The sequence below is a fragment of the Sander lucioperca genome, chromosome 13 (assembly GCF_008315115.2).
Source record: "Sander lucioperca isolate FBNREF2018 chromosome 13, SLUC_FBN_1.2, whole genome shotgun sequence".
Lineage (NCBI taxonomy): Eukaryota > Metazoa > Chordata > Actinopteri > Perciformes > Percidae > Sander > Sander lucioperca.
This window is the reverse complement of record NC_050185.1, coordinates 36,253,668-36,268,692: the sequence shown is the minus strand read 5'-3', so window position 1 is coordinate 36,268,692 and position 15,025 is coordinate 36,253,668. Positions and strand designations below refer to the sequence as shown.

The 15,025-nt window shown below is 46.7% G+C and overlaps 1 protein-coding gene and 5 non-coding genes across 6 annotated transcripts in view; all 6 read left to right on the top strand.

Annotated features, from left to right (window-relative positions):
• LOC116036424 (bromodomain-containing protein DDB_G0280777-like) overlaps window positions 1-15,025 on the top strand; it is a 1,700,590-nt gene that overhangs the window by 696,280 nt on the left and 989,285 nt on the right. The gene's annotated exons all lie outside the window — the stretch shown is intronic.
• trnav-aac lies at window positions 5,941-6,013 on the top strand. Its single transcript has one exon. It is a non-coding gene; the product is annotated as a tRNA-Val (tRNA).
• Window positions 11,450-11,522, top strand: trnav-cac. The gene has a single exon. It is a non-coding gene; the product is annotated as a tRNA-Val (tRNA).
• trnav-aac lies at window positions 11,973-12,045 on the top strand. Its single transcript has one exon. It is a non-coding gene; the product is annotated as a tRNA-Val (tRNA).
• trnaa-agc lies at window positions 12,329-12,401 on the top strand. The gene has a single exon. It is a non-coding gene; the product is annotated as a tRNA-Ala (tRNA).
• trnav-aac lies at window positions 14,608-14,680 on the top strand. Its single transcript has one exon. It is a non-coding gene; the product is annotated as a tRNA-Val (tRNA).

The following is a 15,025-nucleotide window of genomic DNA, read 5'->3' as shown; positions in this document are numbered from 1 at the left end:
ACAGAGAAAAAAAGTTCTTAAACTAGTGACTTAAAGTCACAGAAAAGGACTGTAATATTACTGTTAAACAGCAACTAGTAACCCATATGTATGCAATACCTGGAATAAATCTGTTTAGGTGGAGGTGGAAGGACTCCAGGGAGGTAGAGCCACGGGCACACCTGTAGCAGCTCAGCTCCACACCGCCTTTCTTCAGGGTGCCTTTTTTAATGTAGAGCGGGAAGTCCTCTGGGTCTTGGATACAGGCCACGTGTTTCTCCTGCTCCTTCCATATCTGCTGGATCCGTTCGTGGTCCAAGAGAGGAACGCCAAGAGTGTCCTTCCCACTTGCACTGTCAAACAGACCGATCAATGACCCAATCAGTCTGATGGTCTCCTCCACCCCTCTGGTCCTCCTCCTGCAGTGCAGAGCCAACTCCCTCCGGGTAATGCGAGTGGTCACCGCCTCCTCAGTGAAGTGGCCAATCCTCTTTGCTGCCAACTCACCCTCCTTGGCATGGCGAAGAGCAGCAACATCCTCCGGATCCCACTCAAAAATGCACGTGGACAGGCGTGCCATGAAAATGCCATACAGGGGGTGAGCTTCCGTATTGACGCCTGCAGCAAAGCGGCGCATGAAGTGCCATATATCAAGGCGCACTTGAAGCCCGTCCCACTCTGAAAACATGGCCTTCACCCGACAAGGGCCATGCAGACTGCAGCAGTCTCTGTCCACGTACATAATTTGTGGTGGCGCCACTCTTGCCTCCCTGTACCGCTTCATTAGGCCAGCTGCCATAGCGTCCAGTGCTTGTCCCTCACCAGCTGTCAGGACCGAGACAAGAACTTGACCGTGCTCGTTTCCCACATTAGTGCACCAGGCAGCTGTACCTGCAGCAGCACCAGCAAGTTTCTTGGTTACCTTTTTTGTTGAGTCCATCTTGAGGACAGAGCCAAAGATGGAGGTTATTTTGGCCTTCACCTCATGCAGTCGCACTAGAACATCCCTGGCATACACAGCTAACAGCCACTTAGGTTTGGGAAGGGCAGGTAAGAGGGGAGGCTCAGCAAATGCAGGGGGGCACACAACAGAAGACTTTGTGAATGGTTCACAAGCTGTCAGGTACTGCAGGACACGCTGCATCCATGCTTCGCTGTGTTGTTCCAGCAGCTTTTTGTACAGCTGAGTCACACTGTTGCCCATTGTCCTCTCCCTCATCATTCTCAGCACCCGGATGTCACATGAGTATCTAAGGAGAAAGAGTGTAATGTCTAAAAAATAACACAAATAAAAGCACCTAATAATTGTCATCCATCATGAATTACCTGTATGTTAGCAAAGCTGGAAACTGGCTGCGGTGGCCCATATCCAGCTGTCCTAAGATGTCCTCGGACCAAGAAGGATACTTTTTTGAGCAGCGTTTGCACTCCAGGTACTCAGTGGCAAGGTCATACCACCCGTCAATGTCCAACACCTTGCGCACTGTTCGGTACAGTCCTGCTGCTGTTAGTCGGTGCTTGCCACAGGCTGGACGAACACAGACAAGAGGAAACAGCCACATCTTATGGGGCATCCATAAGAACAGCGGCCGACAGAAGAAGTGGTCAGGTGAGGCGGGAGGCTGGGTGTGAATGAGGAGGGGCTGAGGAGGATGCCACCAAAGTTTCAGCTGGGTCACTAGCTCTGGCTTGCCGGTTCGTGTGTTGGCCTTAAATAATGTGTGCCGAATCCACTCCTGCTGGGAAGGTGGAAGCTGATCCTTCCAGTGACTGGGAAGCTCAGCTGGTGGCTGATGAACAACTGGTATCGCTACTGGATGGGGATCAGCACAGGCCTCTAGATGCACAGTGGTTGCAAGAGGTAATGAAGGAGAAATGAAGCAAACAGGCAGCAAAACAATATTAGGTTGAATGTTGCATTTGATAGTAATATGCCATAAAAGCAGCTCACAAACAGGCACAGTGCAGAAATACTACAGAAAGTCACAGCAAAGAAATGCTAAGAAGTGTTAAGAAGCAAAAAACCCAGTGTACACTTTTTTGAAGAAGTGCAATGTGATATAATTCTGTATTGTGAAGAAAAATATATCTAAAATGTAGAAATTTTCCCCAAAATAATATTTCTTAGTGTTGTCACTAAACATTTTCACAATATTTGCATTTGTGTCATATGCCATACCTGTATTTAGCTGTGCTTCACATTGCAATAATGCAGATACCAGTTCCTCATCATCATCCTCAGCAGTCCCTGGAGAACAAATGTTAAAACTATTAGGCTTACTGTTAATACACAGAGACAAATGTATGCAAGGTGGTGCATACTTACCCGTAAGGAAAAGCTGCCGTTGGGCCAAGTGTTCGGTCTGGGGTTTTGCAGCCTGAGTTAAGGTGCACCGCGGTGCTGGAGCTGAAAAAAAAGTGGACAAGTCTGTGTAGTCAGGTAAAATGGTAAGTAAGTAAGGCTGTAGGGGACATTTAAAATTCACACTCCTACTCACAGTGTTTAACTGGTGACATCAGCTTTCTCGCCAGCTGTGAGGGAGACATTTTTTTGCCACGCGCCAGCAGCGCTTTCACAGTGGCCGGCTTCCATGCACCAGTTTGGATTCCTGCAGGTGGAGGTCCAGACGAAGTGGAGGCTGCAGGTGGAGGTGCAGAAGCACTGGAGGAAGATGTGCGTCTCTTCAAGACATATGCCTTGAAAATTGCCATGTTGGTGTTGGGCCGGGCATCCGCTGTAACCAGGTACTTGATGAGGGCCTGGGCCTCCTTGCTCTGGTCTTCATAAACCTCCTTCATGGAGCGGCCCTGGAATTCCCCGAACTCCACCATCAAACAGCCCTGGTCTCCAGTTTCCCGCGCTTTAGCCTGCATTTCCTGCTTCTTTCTAAACCTCTCCAGTTCCTCTGTCATCTCTCTGATGTGAGAAGTGTACTGCAGGAACAACTGTTTATTCTCTGACAGAGGGGTTGCCTGAGCTCTTTCCTTTGAAATACTATGCACTAAATACAGTGCATAGCCAAGACTGTTCTCCAGGAGCCATCTAAATATCTGGCCCTGGTACATGCCAAACTGAAGCTTGCAGTGAGCCAGTACTAAAAACTTGTCAGTAGGGTCTCCACCGTGGCCAGTGACAAAAGTACTGGCCTCTGCCAGCACCTCCTCTTTGGGTTTAGCCCTTCCAGACTTCACATTTTCAACCGCCTTTGCCTCCTCAGATGGCGCCATGAAAAGTCTGGTTGACTTGGCTGTCTGGCGGCGAAAACCTGGGTAGGCGTACATTTTCTGAATGAAAATAAGAAAAAGACTGTCACCATCTGAAATATACCTGTATATTCAATGTCTGTGGGCATTTTTTTTTAAATGAGGGGAGGCAACCTCTGTTAAAGTGATTATCTAACGTCACAACCCTATTGCACTACCCTATCCCACCCATACTGTTCTATTTATTTATTTACTGTAATTACACCTATACGTAGCCATATTCTACTGCTCTTCATACTATTCATCCTGCACATACACTTATTCTTACTACTCTTATAATGTTACCACACTGCACATAGCTGTACATATCTGTTTATATGGTTCATACAGAATATCCATATTTATTCTGTTTTACTTATTATATATTCTGTTAATACAATGCATATCATCTATCTCTATATTAATCTTACTACTAATATAATGTCACTGCTACTACATTGCACATATCTGTACATGCTGTTCACACACTGTTCATATTACATAGCTATATTTATTCTGCTCTTATAACACTGAAATATATTTCTTGTCCTGCCTATGCTCTACCTGTCTATACTTGTATATCACATTGCATTTTTGCACTTCTGGTTGGATGCAAACTGCATTTCGTTGTCTTTGTACTTGAACTCTGCACAATGACAATAAAGTTGAATGTGACTGAAAACCGACTTTTTATCCCTATTAAATGAAAGCTATACACATAGACATGTAAAACGATTATTTACTGTCATTATTTAGTATGCGATTGTTCAATAGCACCTAGCTAAGTACCCCATCAAAACAGATGGACGTAGCTAGGCTCAGCAAGCTAACGACTCTAGCGATGCTAACTTTGGCAACATATCAACATTACTTCCCAGAAACGGCACATTATCACATCAAAACGAGAAAAATAGCACAAATAAGCTGATGTTTATTCATTAGTTGACATCTGATCTATCTGTCAGCCAAATGTGTCTGACACACAAAAGTCGGTTGGATCTGTCATCATTCACATGAATGGATTTAACGATACTGGCTGCTAATGCTACCGTTTACAAGCTATCTGCAATGGCAACACGTAGCTAGGGATGTAGCCGAAAATGTGTCCGATAGTGGTACATCACGTCTAAAAAAGCATATCTTACCTTACGATTGATAAATGAATAAAAACCATGAAAACAACACCGACACGGCGACTGGCCAGTACCCGGTCACTGTCATTGATAAGAAAAGCGGGAGAACCGAACGCTAAACGCTGAAAACGTCAGCCACACAGGGGAAGAACGTGATTGGTCAAATGTAAGCCCACAGGGGAGAAACGTGATTGGTTAAAAGTAAGCCCAGGGGAGAAACATGATTGGCTAATGTGGGCTTACTTTGGCGAAGTTGACGGGATTCAGTAGGCGCAAGCGAGAGGTAGCGGGATCGATGCCCGCATCCTCCAAAATATTTCTTCTTCAATTGAAGACGGATCTAGTGCAGCCTGAAGCTTGTTTTATGCTTCAGCGGAGGCTCCATGCAGAGCTTTAGCCGTAGTCTATGTAAGTGGTTTGATGTTTATACATGTGCGCTGGTGTGTGCGTCTAGCCGGTGTGTGTGTGTGTGTGGGGAGTGTGTGTTAGAGCGAGGGGGAGAAGTGAGACAGTGACGGTGATTAGCTTTGGAGCGAGTAGCAACTCTAGAGTCGTAGTGAGAGAAACTATGTGTCTCCCCTGTTCTTTCTGACCATAATAGGAAATCTTTAGCAGGAGAAGTTAACCCTCTCCTTGATTTCATGTTGTTTATGCAGAAGGAGAACCAGGAATGTAGTTACATTTCGAGAGGTGCACGTCAGGCTACGTCGTAGGGTCGTAGGCACGTAGCAACGACGTAGATTTTACGCAGATGTATAAAACAGCCTTGAGGCATAAAGGATAGCTAATGTTGCTAATATGCTGATATCAAAACTCTATCCCCAAAAGTGTATGAATTAACAACAAAATCTCTGTTGTATTTCTAAAATGTGAATCCTGTCCCAGTGTACACTGTGTTTTAAACTGTATTACCACTGAAGGTCTTTTGGGAAACAAACTGGTAAATGCGGATTTGTATTTGTTCACTAAACCCTTAAAATATGATTTTTTCGACCAGGCCTGATGCCTGTGCAGATTTTGGTGAGTTTTGAGCTCTTCAAGAAGGCAAGAAGAAAAAACAGAGCAAATTCAATAGGTCCTTCACCAACAGTGCTCGGGCCTTAATATCTCACGTTTGAAAAGTTTTGACATTTTGTAGAGATTAAACACTGCACTGTCGTCTGTATGCTGCTACTACTTGTCACTCAAACGTGAAAAAGGGGTCTAGATCTGCCAAATTGTAATTATATAAGTGATCATTGGTCCGACTGTTGAGCTAAAGCTATGCTAGTGGCAGCTGTCGCTTGTTGCCATAGCAAAACTCCGCCGTAGCTTAGCAACGTTCAACCCAGAATGCAGCACGTTGTTTTGAAAATGTAGTGGTAACGGCAGAAGTAATAGTCCTGTGATACAACCCTGAAGCACAAAATTAACAATGAAAACCATCGGTTTAACCCTGCCTGGACTTACAAAGAGTTTTATATTTTCATTTTTTGCTTTGTTGGCCAACGAAAATGTTTGGCTCCACTAAATTTAAGATAAAGTGATGAGAGGGTAAGGCTAGTTTCCTAAATGTTCCTGAACGCATCACATCAACGCTCACAGAGTTTCCGTAGTGTAGTGGTTATCACGTTCGCCTAACACGCGAAAGGTCCCCGGTTTGAGACCGGGCAGAAACATTGTTTGCTTTTCCCTACGATAGGAAGCTCTGATGTTTGGTTACCAAGTGCTCTAATTTATCTTCTGTTCGCAAATAATGCTTATGTAGCCCGCTGGGCTAAAAGCTAACGTTAGCTTCCCTCGGGAGAGGCTAACAGTTAGCATCAACAGGTCAACATGTTCTATGTTAGCCAAATTCACTCACTATTAGCTACAATATCAAAAGGTTTTGGGACAGGTTGGCCGCGGGGTCTTAAAAGTTTAAAACAGCCTAAAATTTGTGGTGTTGTGTCCATGTAACGCTACTTCTAATGCTCACTGAAAGGTGATTTTGTTTTATTCTGTGGTGTTGTAGTTCTTTCTTATATGTATATTTACAGATTATTATTTCTCTGTGTCCCTTTTATTCAATTTTAATAAGTTTATTAACTTTGCAAAGTCTTTTGTGACCCTGCATTTCATTGTACTTTTATGTCGTGATATAGGTCTTAAATTTCAACAAGATCACCACTCTCCTTTGTGCTTAATACTACTTAAATGAAAGCTGTAAGCAGCCATTTACAGGCCCTCGCACCTCTCCGCGCATCTGGATTACCGGTGGGACGTGTTTTTCATATAACATGATGACAACAAGATGCGTTTTCAACTCAGACATTATGAAGAAACTGTTTAAATTCAAAGTTTGTACTGTCACCTACCTCTTTTCCGTCGGTCGCTTCACCGAAAGCCCAGAAGAGTCGATCACAGTGGGCCATGCGTTTGTGACGGAAACTCCCCCTCAAAAATAGGTAATTGAGCACTGTAGTGATTATGACCATATCAGTGACTATGTAACTGCATGGAAACCTGTGTTTTTAGCTAGCTAGCTGTTAACCTGTGTATTTAGTTAGCTTGATGTTTCTTGTATGTAGCTAGCTAGCTTTTAACCTGTGTAATTAAGTAGCTTGGCAGCAAATTGTTTTATTGCAGTTGCAAATATATAACTAAAATAGTATATAATATAGTTGCGTCTTTGGGAACCATCCCCTTATCGTGGTGGAGAGGTCTGTGTGTCACTATGAACCTGAGGGCTGTGTTGTCTGGAGCTTTGTGCTCCTGGTAGGGTCTCCCATGGCGAAGTGGTCTCAGGTGAGGCGCCAGACCAAGAATGGTTTAAAAACCCTATGAGTCAACAAGGAAGAGGTAGAGTTACCCTGCCCGGAGGAAGCCCGGGACTCCCGTCTGAAGCCAGGCCCAGATGGAGGGCTCGTCATCGAGTGACTTGTGGCCTGGTTTGCCACGGAGCCCGTACCGGTCACAGCCCAAAGAAGCAACGTGGCACCTCCCTCTCCATCCCATGGGCCCACCACCTGTGGAGGGGGCCTCGACGGACCAGACCCGGGCAGCAGAGGCTGGCTCTGGGGACGTGGAACGTCACCTCTCTGTGGGGGAAGGAGCCGTAACTTGTGCCGAAGGTGGAGCGCTACTAATTAGATCTGGTGGGGCTTACCTCTACGCACAGTCTCGGTTCTGGAACCATACTCCTGGATAGGGGTTGGACTCTTTTCTTCTCCAGAGTTGCCCAGGGTGTGAGGTGCCAGGCGGGTGTGGGGATACTCACAACTACGCCTGCGAGTTGTGTGGGGGAAAACTGACGCGCACGTGGGCAATGATGGAGACACATGGAGAGGCGTGTTTGGGAGGAACGGCTTCCCTGATCTGCATCCGGAGCTATCAACCGATCATCTGGTAGTGAGTTGGGTCAAGGGGTGGGGGAAGACTCTGGACAGACCTGTTAAACCCAAACGGGTAGTGCGGGTAAATTGGGAACGTCTGGAGGAGGCCCCTGTCCGACAGACTTTCAACTCACACCTCCAGCGGAGCTTTTCATGCATCCCTGTGGAGGCTGGGGGCATTGAACCCGAGTGGACAATGTTCAAAGTTTCCATTGCTGAAGCTGCGGCGGGGAGCTGTGGTCTTAGGGTCTTAGGTGCCTTAAAGGGCGGTAACCCACGAACACCGTGGTGGACACCTGTGGTCAGGGAAGCCGTCCGACTGAAGGAGTCTTTCCGGGATATGTTATCCCAGAGGACTCCGGAGGCAGTTGCAAGGTACCGAAGGGCCCGAAGGGCTGCAGCCTCTGCCGTGAAAGAGGCAAAGCAGCGGGTGTGGGAGAAGTTCGGAGAAGACATGGAGAAGGACTTTTGGTCGGCACCAAGGTGCTTCTGGAAAACCGTTCGCCACTTCAGAAGGGGGAAGCGGGGAACCATCCAAGCTGTGTACAGTAAGGATGGGATGCTGTTGACCTCAACTGAGGAGGTAATAGGGCGGTGGAAGGAGCACTTTGAGGAACTCCTAAATCCAGCTAATACGCCCTCTATGTTAGAGGCAGAGCTGGAGGATGATGGGGGATTGTCATCAATTTCCCAGGTGGAAGTTGCTGAGGTAGTCAAACAACTCCACAGTGGCAAAGGCCCGGGGATTGATTAAGGAGTGGCAGACCGGGGTGGTGGGTCCCCTGTTCAAAAAGGGGGACCAGAGGGTGTGTGCCAATTACAGGATTCCGTCCTGGTGGTGGATCAACGGACCAGATCTTCACTCTCGCAATATACTACTACTACTACTACTACTACTACTACTATACTGAAGAACTCCTCCTAGAGATTTCATCCGATTGACTTCAAATTTGGTGTGTGCCATCTCAAGACGTCAACGATGAAAACTTATCAAAATCAAGACTTCTTGTCGAACGGTGTGGGCGTGGCGTGGCGGTCATTTTGGGCATTTATCGATGAGCGAAGAAGTTGTTTTATTTTGAGTGAACATTGTCATATCTGCCCGAAATTTCTCAAGATTGACAAGGGTCCAGGCCTGAGGTCATCTATACGCCAAAATGGACTTTTGGTCATAGCGCCCCCTGCTGGCAACAGGAAATCATATTTATTAATATTTCAACATTAAAAATTATTTCATGAATGTGACACTTTTGTCAATATGGACATATTACACATCATTAGATCGGTTAGATTCTCAGCTATCCACTTCTGAAGTTAATTTAATGGAATTCATAGCAACAAACATGATTCATTTAGATATACAGACCTCTTAAACAAAAAAAGGATTAAAAGTGACGACTTCTTACCTTTGAAGCAGTTGTAAAGTCTGAATATGCGCCCATTCCCTAATTGTTTATATTCATTTAGTCCACCAGGGTCCAACAATCAAAAGACCAAAAGGGTTTCTCATAAAAATAATCCAGTAGGTACAAAATGCCGTGTAAAAACAAAACAAAAAGTCCGTAGCTAACTGTTTGCTAACCTCCTTTGTCAACTGCAGTCGGCAAACATAATATTTTCTCTTCATCGTGCACGGTGTTGTTGGGTATGCTTGTTTTCCTTATCTTGCTGCCTACAATGCGAAAGCATCCCCAACTTTTTCTCTTTGGTTTTCACCCCGGGACAGCCCCCGACATACAGCAAGCGCTCCCATTATGGAGCGGTCAATATGCTGCGTCATCTCTCTGAGCAGCCATTTTAGGAAAGCTGTCATTTGCTATCGACACATCAATCATGGCAGTTGTAGCCCATCACATCCCCTTTCCAACGGTATATAGCATGATAGGAATATCCAATGAGAGCCAGTCCAAATAAATGGCGCTACGTTGGAGCGCCGCTACGTTGGAGTTTACCCCGGTGGACGAGAGGGTCGCCTTCCTACGCCTGCGAGTTGTGGGGGGGAAAACTCTGATGTGCACGTGAGCAATGATGGAGATACATGGAGAGGCGTGATTGGGAGGAACGGCCTCCCTGATCTACATCCGAGTGGTTGTTCGTTGTTGGACTTCTGTGCTAGTCATGGATTGTCTATAATGAACACCATGTTCGAACATAGGGATGCTCATGAGTGTACCTGGTACCAGAGCACCCTAGGCCAAAGGTCAATGATCGATTTTATAATCGTTTCATCTGATCTGAGGCTGTATGTTTTGGACACTCGGGTGAAGAGAGGGGCGGAGGTAAATTGGGAACGTCTGAAAGAGGCCCCTGTCCGACAGACTTTCAACTCACACCTCCGGCGGAGCTTTTCGTGCATCCCTGTGGAGGCTGGGGGCATTGAACCCGAGTGGACAATGTTCAAAGTTTCCATTGCTGAAGCTGCGGCGGGGAGCTGTGGTCTTAGGGTCTTAGGTGCCTCAAGGGGCGGTAACCCACGAACACCGTGATGGACACCTGTGGTCAGGGAAGCCGTCCGACTGAAGGAGTCTTTCCGGGATATGTTATCCCAGAGGACTCCGGAGGCAGTTGCAAGGTACCGAAGGGCCCGAAGGGCTGCAGCCTCTGCCGTGAAAGAGGCAAAGCAGCGGGTGTGGGAAAAGTTCGGAGAAGACATGGAGAAGGACTTTTGGTCGGCACCAAGGTGCTTCTGGAAAACCGTTCGCCACTTCAGAAGGGGGAAGCAGGGAACCATCCAAGCTGTGTACAGTAAGGATGGGACGCTGTTGACCTCAAATGAGGAGATAATAGGGCGGTGGAAGGACCACTTTGAGGAACTCCTAAATCCGACTAACACGTCCTCTATGCTAGAGGCAGAGCTGGAGGATGATGGGGGATTGTCGTCAATTTCCCAGGTGGAAGTTGCTGAGGTAGTCAAACAACTCCACAGTGGCAAAGCCCCGGGGATTGATTAAGGAGTGGCAGACCGGGGTGGTGGGTCCCCTGTTCAAAAAGGGGGACCAGAGGGTGTGTGCCAATTACAGGATTCCGTCCTGGTCATGGCACAACGGACCAGATCTTCACTCTCGCAATATACTATACTACTACTACTACTACTACTACTATACTGAAGAACTCCTAGAGATTTCATCTGATTGACTTCAAATTTGTCAACGATGAAATCTTATCAAAATCAAGACTTCTTGTCGAACGGTGTGGGCGTGGTGTGGCGTGTCATTTTGGGCATTTATCGATGAACGAAGAAGTTGTTGTAACTTGAGTGAACATTGTCATATCTGCCCGAAATTTCTCACGATTGACAAGGGTCCAGGCCTGAGGTCATTTATACGCCAAAATGGACTTTTGGTCATAGCGCCCCCTGCTGGCAACAGGAAATCAGCCAAATATGACAAACATCATCCGATTTACATGAAACTTATAATGTGTGGTCTACATGTGATACTGAGCCGCCCCCTATACTTTAACCACGCCCATGTACTCAGACCACGCCCCCTTTCATAACATTTAACCTTAACTGTTAAAGGTAAAGTCTTGTGTGAGGTGTCATTGAACTCAGCAGAGTTTCTTTTTGATTGGTGACGGTTTGACCCGCCCCCTATGCTGTAGCCACGCCCACAAACCAACTGAGTTCTGAAACAACACAAACAAGGCTTAAGTACTGTGTGTGTGTCAGGTCTACGTCATTTTAGAGGTGTTTTTCCATCATGTATTTTCCGAAATATGTCGCCTTTTTCATACGTGGCAGTTTCCGTAGTGTAGTGGTTATCACGTTCGCCTCACACGCGAAAGGTCCCCGGTTCGAAACCGGGCGGAAACAATGTTTTCCACTTAAGGATCGTGTTTATGATAGTGGACACAGGAAGTGGTGCACAATTTGTCGAACGCTTGTGTGTAGTGTAATCCTCTAAGTCATGTGACCTTAAATGGCGAAGTAGTTTTTGATAGCACGAACGATGATGTATATATTAAAATGTTGAAACAGCGCTACTGTCCCATAGGCACCTACGTAATGGTTAAAAGAGGTACTGCACTTAGACATTTTCAGATGTCCTCGTTAGTATAGTGGTCAGTACTTCTTTCACTAGGATCACAGTTGCCCCCAACTGAAGATTTTAGGGGCGCCACCAGAAAATTTAGGGGCACACACTGTAAATCAACATGCTAACCAAATATTATATTTTCATTTTTTGCTTTGTTGGCCAACGAAAATGTTTGGCTCCACTAGTTTCCTAAATGTTCCTGAATGCATCACATCAGTCCTAGCAGGGTTTCCGTAGTGTAGTGGTTATCACGTTCGCCTAACACGCGAAAGGTCCCCGGTTCGAGACCGGGCGGAAACATTGTTTGCTTTTCCCTACGATAGGAAGCTCTGGTGTTTGGTTAAGTGGTCAAATTTAACAGTTAGCATCAACAGGTCAACATGTTCTATGTTAGCCAACTACACTCACTATTAGCTTCTGCGCATTCAGGTACCGAAATTTCGACGTTTAATGTGTAAAAAATGGGGAAAATTTACTGGTCGCATATGTGCGACTGGATGTAAAATTCAGTTCATCTGCCAACATTTGACAACACACATTGTTGCTAGTGCTGTAAGTGACGTCTGAAGAGCCATGGCATTGTGGGGGATTAGCTCAAATGGTAGAGCGCTCGCTTAGCATGCGAGAGGTAGCGGGATCGATGCCCGCATCCTCCAAAACATTTCTTTTTCAATTGAAGACGGATCTAGTGAAGCCTGTTTCATGGTTCGGCGGCTCTGAGGCTCTACTTTCGCTGATGCCTATGTAAGTGGCCTGATATTTATACTTGTGCGCTGGTGTCTGCGTCGAGCCAGCGTGTGTGTGTGTGTGGGAAGTGGGTGATAGAGCAAGGGGGATAAGTGAGACAGTGATGGTGATTATCTTCAGAGCGAGTACTGACTCTAGAGTCATAGTGAGAGAAACAAAGTGTGTCCCCGAACAAGAACAGTCTTTGCTGAGTTTTGTTGGTGGCCATGATGTTGTGGCCCTCCTCCCCACGGGGTTCGGGAACAGTAGGATTTTCCATCTTGCTCCGTTAGTGGTGAAGGAGTTGGCTAAGGCTAACGCTAGCGGTGCTAAGCCGACGTCACGACCAAACATTAGCACTTGGTTAAGGCAGATCCAGTGTGGCTCTGGGCAGATCCAATAGTTTTAAACTTGAACAGAGTACCCGCCTTCAAGGAAGTTAACACTTGTCAATGGAGAGAGGCCAGACTCTCTGGACCAATGAAATGGACCAGAGTCTGGTTGGACCAGACTAATGGACCAGAGTCTGGTAGGACCAGGCTAATGGACCAGAGTCTGGTAGGACCAGGCTAATGGACCAGAGTCTGGTAGGACTAGGCTAATGTACCAGAGTCTGGTAGGACCAGGCTAATGTACCAGAGTCTGGTAGGACCAGGCTAATGTACCAGAGTCTGGTAGGACCAGGCTAATGTACCAGTGTCTGGTAAAACCAGACTAATGGACCAGTGTCTGTTAGGACCGGGATAACGGACCAGAGTCTGGTAGGACCAGGCTAATGTACCAGAGTCTGGTAGGACCAGGCTAATGGACCAGTGTCTGGTAGGACCAGACTAATGTACCAGAGTCTGGTAAAACCAGACTAATGTACCAGAGTCTGGTAGGACCAGACTAATGTACCAGAGTCTGGTAAAACCAGACTAATGGACCAGTGTCTGTTAGGACCGGGATAACGGACCAGAGTCTGGTAGGACCAGGCTAATGTACCAGAGTCTGGTAGGACCAGGCTAATGGACCAGAGTCTGGTAAAACCAGACTAATGGACCAGTGTCTGTTAGGACCGGGATAACGGACCAGAGTCTGGTAGGACCAGGCTAATGGACCAGTGTCTGGTAGGACCAGGCTAATGGACCAGAGTCTGGTAGGACCAGACTAATGTACCAGAGTCTGGTAGGACCAGGCTACCTACGCACGTAGCAACGGCGTATATTTGACGCAGAAGTATAAAACAGCCTTGAGGCATAAAGGATAGCATAATGTTGCTAATATGCTGATATCATAAGTATTTGGTCACCTACCAACCAGTAAGAATTCCGGTTCTCACAGACCTGTTAGTTTTTCTTTAAGAAGCCCTTCTGTTCTCCACTCATTACCTGTATTAACTGCACCTGTTTGAACTCGTTACCTGTATAAAAGACACCTGTCCACACACTCAATCAAACAGACTCCAACCTCTCCACAGTGGCCAAGACCAGAGAGCTGTGTAAGGACATCAGGGATAAAATTGTAGACCTGCACAAGGCTGGGATGGGCTACAGGACAATAGGCAAGCAGCTTGGTGAGAAGACAACAACTGTTGGCGCAATTATTAGAAAATGGAAGAAGTTCAAGATGATGGTCAATCTCCCAAGGTCTGGGGCTCCATGCGAGATCTCATCTCGTGGGGCATCAATGATCATGAGGAAGGTGATGGATCAGCCCAGAACTACACGGCAGGACCTGGTCAATGACCTGAAGAGAGCTGGGACCACAGTCTCAAAGAAAACCATTGGTAACACACTACGCCGTCATGGATTAAAATTCTGCAGCGCACGCAAGGTCCCCCTGCTCAAGCCAGCTCATGTCCAGGCCCGTCTGAAGTTTGCCAGTGACCATCTGGATGATCCAGAGGAGGAATGGGAGAAGGTCATGTGGTCTGATGAGACAAAAATAGAGCTTTTTGGTCTAAACTCCACTCGCCGTGTTTGGAGGAAGAAGAAGGATGAGTACAACCCCAAGAACACCATCACAACCGTGAAGCATGGAGGTGGAAACATCATTCATTGGGGATGCTTTTTTGCAAAGGGGACAGGACGACTGCACCGTATTGAGGGGAGGATGGTGAGGCTAGTTTCCTAAATGTTCATTGATGCTCACAGGGTTTCCGTAGTGTAGTGGTTATCACGTTCGCCTAACACGCGAAAGGTCCCCGGTTCGAGACCGGGCGGAAACATTGTTTGCTTTTCCCTACGATAGGACGCTCCGGTTTTTGTCTGGTAAGTTCTCAAATTTATCTTCTGTTTGCAAATAATGCTTATGTAGGGGAGAGGCTAACAGCATCAACAGGTCAGTCGAACAAAGAGTTTTGTTGAAGTTGAATGTAGTCCAGATTGTTGTCTAATGAGCGGACACTTGCAAGCAGGATTGATGGAACAGGTGGCCGGCTAGCGTTAGCTTTCCACCTAGCTGCTTACCACTCTCGCACACCGCTGTCGAGGTCCCTTTCCCCGGCTAGTGGCATCGGGCGACACCGCAGGCTGAGATGCTGGTCTCAGTAGCAGGCTGGTCTCAGTAGCAG